Source organism: Sapajus apella, unplaced genomic scaffold (genome assembly GCF_009761245.1).
Source record: "Sapajus apella isolate SASKATOON/1434 unplaced genomic scaffold, GSC_monkey_1.0 scaffold13, whole genome shotgun sequence".
Classification (NCBI taxonomy): Eukaryota; Metazoa; Chordata; class Mammalia; order Primates; family Cebidae; genus Sapajus; species Sapajus apella.
Genome location: NW_022436953.1, coordinates 1,293,122 through 1,300,144, shown reverse-complemented (window position 1 = coordinate 1,300,144; position 7,023 = coordinate 1,293,122). Strand labels below are relative to the sequence as shown.

The window sequence follows — 7,023 nt, the reverse complement described above, 5'->3', positions numbered from 1 at the left end:
GATATGGAGTCTCCTCTATTCCCCAGGCTGATCTGGAACTCCTGGGCTCAAGCAATCCTCCTGCCTTGGCCTCCCAAAGTGCTAGGATTACAGATGTGAGCCACTGCGCCTGGCCAGGTACTTACTATATTTTAAACACAAAGGATCTAGGTAATGACAAGCACAGCACAAACTCCTATAATGAATGCAGAAGTGTCTCGATATCACAATGTCTGGCACAGAGTTATTGGAGGCTGTTCTGTCCAGCGCGTTACAATTTACAAAGCTGCTTCTCTGAAGCTCAATTTAGAATCTGCCTTAAACTCCGCGGCGGGGCCCTTGACAGCAGTGGGGACTGGAGCAGGATCAGAGCCGTTCCCGTTGATGGTCACTGTTGCTTCGGGCGCAGGTTTGGTTTTCTCTGGGGTTGCCATTTCAACTAGACGGCCTCTGGTAGGCCAGACCTGGATCCTCTGTCTTTATCTGGGTTGCAGAGGTGGGACCATCCCTCTTTCACAAAGTCAGCCCGGGCTCTCAAACACTCCGCCCCGCACAAAGATGGCGCGGAGACGGGCTGGGCCAATAGAGTGTGGCGTTGCTCGCGGTTGCCTAGGTAACAGCCAATGGGCAGCGGGGATTGTGCCCAGTGCGGCGGCCGGGATGGCGGTGTCAAGTGGGGCAAGCGCTGGTGGAGGTGGCAGAGAGCAAGGTGGCAGCCGGGAGCCCAGGAAAAGTCCGAGGCGCTGGAGCCCTGCGTCGAGGCGTGACGGTCATCCTGAAAGGCCGGCCCCAGGTTGGCTGCAGGCGCGGGAGGGAGGGGGCGGGGAAAGACTATAATCAGCCAGGTGGGCACTGAGGAACTAGCACGAGATGACCCGGCTGGGGGGCGCGGCTCCATCTCGGCTACACTGACCCGAGACCCGAGGGCGGCTGCCTGTGTGGGACACGAGCCTGGACCCTTTAGTCTCCACCGCGGGGGTCGAGGCCCAAGAGAGCCCACTGCAGTCGGGTTGGCGAGCAGGCGCTGCGAGCCTGCGTCAGAGGGAATGGCAGACTCGTGTGAGCGTTATACCCTGCCAGGCGGGAGAGCGGGCCCGGGGTAGCTGAAAGGAGCCGGGCTGGAACGCGAAAATGGGGTGCGAGAGGGTGTTGCCTTGTTGTGGTCTAGGGCTTTGTTTTCCCAGGGCCTGCCTTTATCGCACTGGTGGGGAGAACTCCACATATGGAAGCCTGGGGAATGGGATGGTTTAATTTGTTGATGGGTGGTATCCCTGCAGTCTCTGAACTGCTTAGGTACCAGCAGGAATAACTGCTGTATCGGAGCCCAGCCACGGCATTCCTTTTCCCATGAAATAGGATAGGATTCTGGCAGTGTTGCTCCCTAGTCCCAATTACCCCCAGGTCATCATCGCCTTTTTATTTTTTAACATTCTTTTTGGCGCCAGTATTTTCTTCCCACTTTCTTTGATTAGCAAAGATATATATTTGTTTACTTTTCACATGGGAAAGAGGAGGTTAGACTTATAATAAAAAACAGTTATTTCGAGCTCATTTTAAAACACTTAACAAAGAATATTTAGCCTGTAATCCCAGCACTTTGGGAGGCCGAGGTGGGCGGATCACCTAAGCTCGGGAGTTCGAGACCAGCCTGACCCACATGGAGAAAGCCTGTCTCCACTAAAAATACAAAATTCGCCTGGCGTGGTGGCGCATGCCTGTAATCCCCGTCTTCATGGGAGGCTGAGGCAGGAGAATCGCTTGAGCCCGGCAGGCGGAGGTTGCGGTGAACCAAGATTGCACCAGGCTGGGTGAGGTCAAGAGATTGGGACCATCCTGGCCACGGTGAAACTCCGTCTCTACTAACATAAAAAAAAATTAACCCAGCATGGTGGCGCACCTGTAGTCCCAGCTACTCCGGAGGCTAAGGCAGGGGAATCGCTTGAACCCGACTGACAAAGGTTGCAGTGAGCCCAGATTGGGCCACTGCACTCCAGCCTGATGACAGAGCAAGACTCCGTCTCTAAATAAATAAATAAATAAATAAATAGAATATTTGACTTTTTGTTCGAGGTTCCTAACAAGGTTAATTTTTGTTTATCAAAGCCTCCGTTTTCTCCTCTTTAAGATTCTAAAAGCCTGTGAGCTGCTTTCTTTATTACTGAAGTAATTTGACAAGACTATTGTACCCTGGGAAGGGTGGTTTTGTGGGGACAGTGTGAAGGTATATGTGGGTGGTTAGGGTGGCTCCCCTACAAACAATATTCTCTAACTGGATCTCCCCCACCCCACTGCCTCAACTTTTTTTTTTTTTTTTTTTTTTTGAGACAAGGTCTAGCTCTGTTGCCCAGGCTGGAGTACAGGTGTGGTGCTGTCACTGCTCACCACAGCCTCAAATTCTGGGCTCAAGCAGTCCTCCCATCTCAGTCTCCTGAGTAGCTGGGACTACAGGCATGCACTACCACATCTGGCTAATTTTTGTATTTTTTCTTTTTTTTTTTTTTTGTAGAGATGAGGTCTCCCTACATTTCCCAGGTTGGTATTGAACTCCTGGGCTCAAGCAACCCTCTTGCCTCAGCCTCCCAAAGTTCTGGAATTACAGGAGTGAGCCACCATGCCTGGCTCTGTTTCTCTTTATGCTATTTTTTTTTCTTTTAAATCCTCTTAAATTGGACACAGGTTACTGTGAATACAAAGTGTTCTTTAATAAGTTGATTTCTTAAAATTAGAAAAAAATTAAAAGAATGGAAACAAAAATTCTCATTACTGTCTCAGAGTTCTGTTTGGAAATAAGAAAATAAAAAAAGAAAGGTCTGGGACAGAAGAAAATAAAAATCGCAAGAATGTGGTCTGTAGTGCAGACTAATAGTGTATTGGTTTACAGGGAAATAATAGTAATTTTCTTTTATGTAAATGTTTGGACTGATCTTTTGCAACCCATCTGTCAGGAGTGCAGAAAGTGTGGGTGTCTGTTTAGAAGTGTGAATCATCTTGGCTTGTGACTGGATTCCATGAATTTATCTAGAGCCTAAACCCCTAAGCCATATATTCTCTTTAAAAAGATGATTTGGTTAACTGATACAGATACTGACTTGTATCCCTTATTAAAGTATTGGGCCAGGCACAGTGGCTCACACCTGTATTCCTAGCACTTTGGAAGGCTGAGGTGGGCAGATCACTTGAGCCCAGGAGTTCAAGACCAGCCTTGGAAACATGGTGAAACCCCATCTCTACAAAAAAATGCAAATATTTGCTGCGTATGGTGGCGTGTTTCTGTAGGCCCAGCGGAAGCTAAAGGTGGGAGGATGTCTTGAGCCCAGGCGGCAGAGGTCGCAGTGAGCTGAGATGATGCCACTGCACTCCAGCTTGAATGACAGAGCCAGACTCTGTCAAAAAAAAAAAAAAAAAAAAAAAAAAAAAGTACTGGGCTTTCCATCTTCATCAGCACTGGCTATATTTTGTTAAACCAGATTTGTCTCAATGACCATAGTTATTGGTGAAATTCCTTTTTGGGTCAGTAGCTATACAACTATTTATTAGCATGGTTAATTATAAAAGTCATAAATTAAAATCCAGACAATATGCCAAATAGCAACAGTATCAACTATTTGGGCACATGTTACAGTTTCTAGCCAAATATATTCAACCATGGCCTTAGACCCATGGATTCTACATGTGTTCCTTTTCATTAGCACTTCTGATTGTGGTCTTGGCAATGGACATGATTTTGGCAAACATCTGCCTACGGGAATTTGCTATATGTCCCTAAATCAAAATGGAATGAAAGTTTGTACTATGTACTGTTGAAAGCCAATGGTAGAGGATGGTGGCAGGGTTAGGTTGAAACATGGTATTCTAGTTATTATTGCCATATAACAAAGTACCCCAGAATTTGGCAGCTTAAAACCACCACATGATGCTCATGGATTCTGTGGGTCAGGAATTTGGACCGGGTGTCATGGGAGGCCTCTCTCTGCTCCCTGATACTGGATGGAACGCAGGCTCAATGGCTGAGGGCCAGAATCATCTGAAGCCTCCTTCACTGATGCCTGGTACCTGAGATAGGATGATTCAAAGGTAAGGACAGCCAACTGGAGCACCAGTATATGGCTTTTCTGTGTGGCTTGGCTTTCAGTGTTAGCCTCTGGGTAGTCAGGCTTTTTATGTGGTGGCTCAGATGTCCAAGTGTGAGTATATTGGTGAGCAAGATGGAAGTTGCATCACCTTTTATGATCTAACCTCAGAACACATTTTCGTTGTGTTCCATTGGTCCAAACAGTCACGAGCCTACTGAGATTCAAGGGAAGGGAGGTAGATTTCACCTTTTAATGGGTCAGCAGCCAGGTCAAATTGTAGACAAACATGTAAGACAGAAGATACTATTGCAAACATCTTGGAAATACAGTCTGCCTCATTTGGCAATCAAAAGGTAACCTTTCTGGTCTCATTGGTTTCCTTAAAATACTTAGGATATAATCCCCAAGAGCTAACAGCATACTAAAAGTGATTAGGGGCTGGGCACAGTGTGGCTCATGCCTATAATCCCAGCACTTTGGGAGGCCAAGGCAGGCAGATCACTTGAGGCCAGAAGTTTTACATGGTAAAACCCCATCTCTACTAAAAATACAAAAATTAGCTAGGCATACTGGCACACCTGCAATCCCAGCTACTCAGGAGGCTCAGGAGGCTGAGGCATGAAAATCTCTCGATGCTGGGAGGTGGAGGTTGCAGTGAGCCAAGATCACACCATTACAGTCCAGCCTGGGCAACACAGTGAGACTCTGTCTCAAAAAACAAAGCCGGTGGAGGGGGTAGGTGTACAGCTTGAGAACTAGTGCTTTGTCCATAAATAACTCTCAAACTGGAGAAACATTCCCTTCTTTCAATAATCTTCTAGTCATCCTTCTGGAATAAGGTATATGATGCCACTCTTTGGAAGTTTCCTGTAGCTTTGAGAAAAAGTAAATAAATACAAGGCAGTGCTTTTCCTGACTCCTGTGTAGTGTATATGACTCCTCAAATCCCACTGCAATAACTCCTTCCAAATTTTGAGTGAAAACAAGTTGGTTAACTGCTGCCAAACATCTAAAGGAAATGCTCCTATAATCTTTCTGTATAAATAGTAATTTTGTGTTTAGGTTTTGGAATGGTTGATTATAAGATTTAGTGGAAGATACAGCCCTTCAGCTTCTATTCCGCTTTGAAGGAATGAAATTTCAACCATAAGCTGACTTTTAGTACTGTGACTTAATTCTGGGAAGAGCTGGGAAAAAAAGAAAAAAAAAAGCATAAATAAAAAAGAAAAAAAAATTCTGGGAAGAGCTGAAGATAGCCTGATCAAAATGCCCATCTGTACTGGAAAGAGTTTTCCTCTGTTCTGATGGAAAACTGCTTCTCATACTCTCATTAATGTTGTATTTGTAATGGAGTCATGTTGGCCTCTAACCCAGCACACTCTGATGCTGGGCCAGTGATAAGAGGCTGTGAGCCTGAAATTGGATGCTGACCTTCTGAGACACTGATAGGACAGAGATGACATAGCAAGTACCAGCATCATCTCTCAGAAAATAGCTCCCAGAGGTTTGGAGGCATTTTACTACAAGAAGATAACGGTCCTTGCCTTGGATATCTTCTGTGTGAGAGATAATGGAAATGAAATTCTTGACTGATAACTGAAGAAGGGAGAAAGTCCTATGAGAGTGGCCCCCAAACATCTCTAGAAGAGTCTCCACAAGGTTGGCCTTCATTTAGGCAAGAAATGAATCTTTTCTCTTATTTGGACAAGAACACAGGGATTCTTAGAACTCATCTGTCCTCATGGCTGGGATGAAACTTGTGACAGAGCCAAGGTGTAGAAGATGTCGCTGAGCCCTGCTCTTGTCAGGCCTAGCTATTTTCACATCAGACCATTTCTGGGCTTTCGATGTCTGTATCAAAAATCATTATGTTCTGGCTAGGCATGGTGGCTCAAATCTAGCACTTTGGGGAGGCCGAGGTGGGCAGTTAACATGAGGCCAGGAGTTCGAGACCAGCCTAACCAACATGGTGAAACCCTTTCTCTACTAAAAATACAAAAAGTAGCCAGGTATGGTGGCAGGCGCCTGTAAGCTCAGCTACTCAGGAGGCTGAAGCACAAGAATTGCTTGCACCCAGGAGGCAAAGGTTGCAGTAAGCTGAGATCGAGCCACTGCACTTCAACCTGAATGACAGAGTGAGAGTATCTCAAAAAAAAAAAAAAAAAAGAGAAAAAAGAAAAAGAAAAATGGTGTTCAGGTCCCTCTGCTGAATCTACTCAACAAAGTCACCAGCACCAGTCTCCATTAAACAAACAAACAAATCACCCGGGCACAGTGACTCATGCCTGTAGTCCCAGCACTTTGGGAGGCCAAGGCGGGAGGATCAACTGAGGTCAGGAATTCGTGACCAGCATGGCTAACATGGTGAAACCCCGTCTCTACTGGAAATACAAAAATTAGCAGGGAGTGGTGGCAGGCGTCTGTAATCCCAACTACTTGGGAGGCTGGGGCGGGAGAATCACTTGAACCTGGAAGGTGGAGGTTGCAGTGAGCCAAGACCAAACCATTCACCATTGCACTCCAGCCTGGGCCACAGGAACGAAACCCTGTCTTAAAATATAAAAATAAAAAGGCCGGGCACGGTGGCCCATGCTTGTAATTCCAGCACTTTGGGAGGCCAAGGTGGTTGGATCGCCTGAGGTCAGGAGTTTGAGACCAGACTGGCCAACATGGTAAAACCCTGTCTCTAGTCAAAAAACACAAAAATTAGCTGGTTATGGTGGTATACAACTGTAATCCCAGTTGGGAGGCTGAGGCGGGAAAATCTATTGAACCCTGGAGGCGGAGGTTGCAGTGAGCCGAGATCATGCCACTGTTCTCCAACCTGGGTGACAGAGTGAGACTCCTGTCGCAAAAAAAAAAAAGTGTTCTGATGCTTGTTCTCTCTCTGTCTCTCTCTTTTTTTTTTTTTTTTTTTTTTTTTTTTTCCGCAATGGACAGAGTTCCCCTCTGTGGCCCAGACTGGAGTGCA

At 46.2% G+C, this 7,023-nt stretch overlaps 1 protein-coding gene across 1 annotated transcript in view; it reads left to right on the top strand.

The window, feature by feature from the left end:
* The first annotated feature begins 625 nt into the window (after positions 1-625).
* MORN4 (MORN repeat containing 4) overlaps positions 626-7,023 on the top strand; it is a 16,197-nt gene continuing 9,799 nt past the window's right edge. Inside the window, exon 1 of the mRNA XM_032281200.1 lies at positions 626-772. The gene's annotated coding sequence lies outside the window, so the exon portion shown is untranslated. The remainder of the gene's footprint in view (positions 773-7,023) is intronic.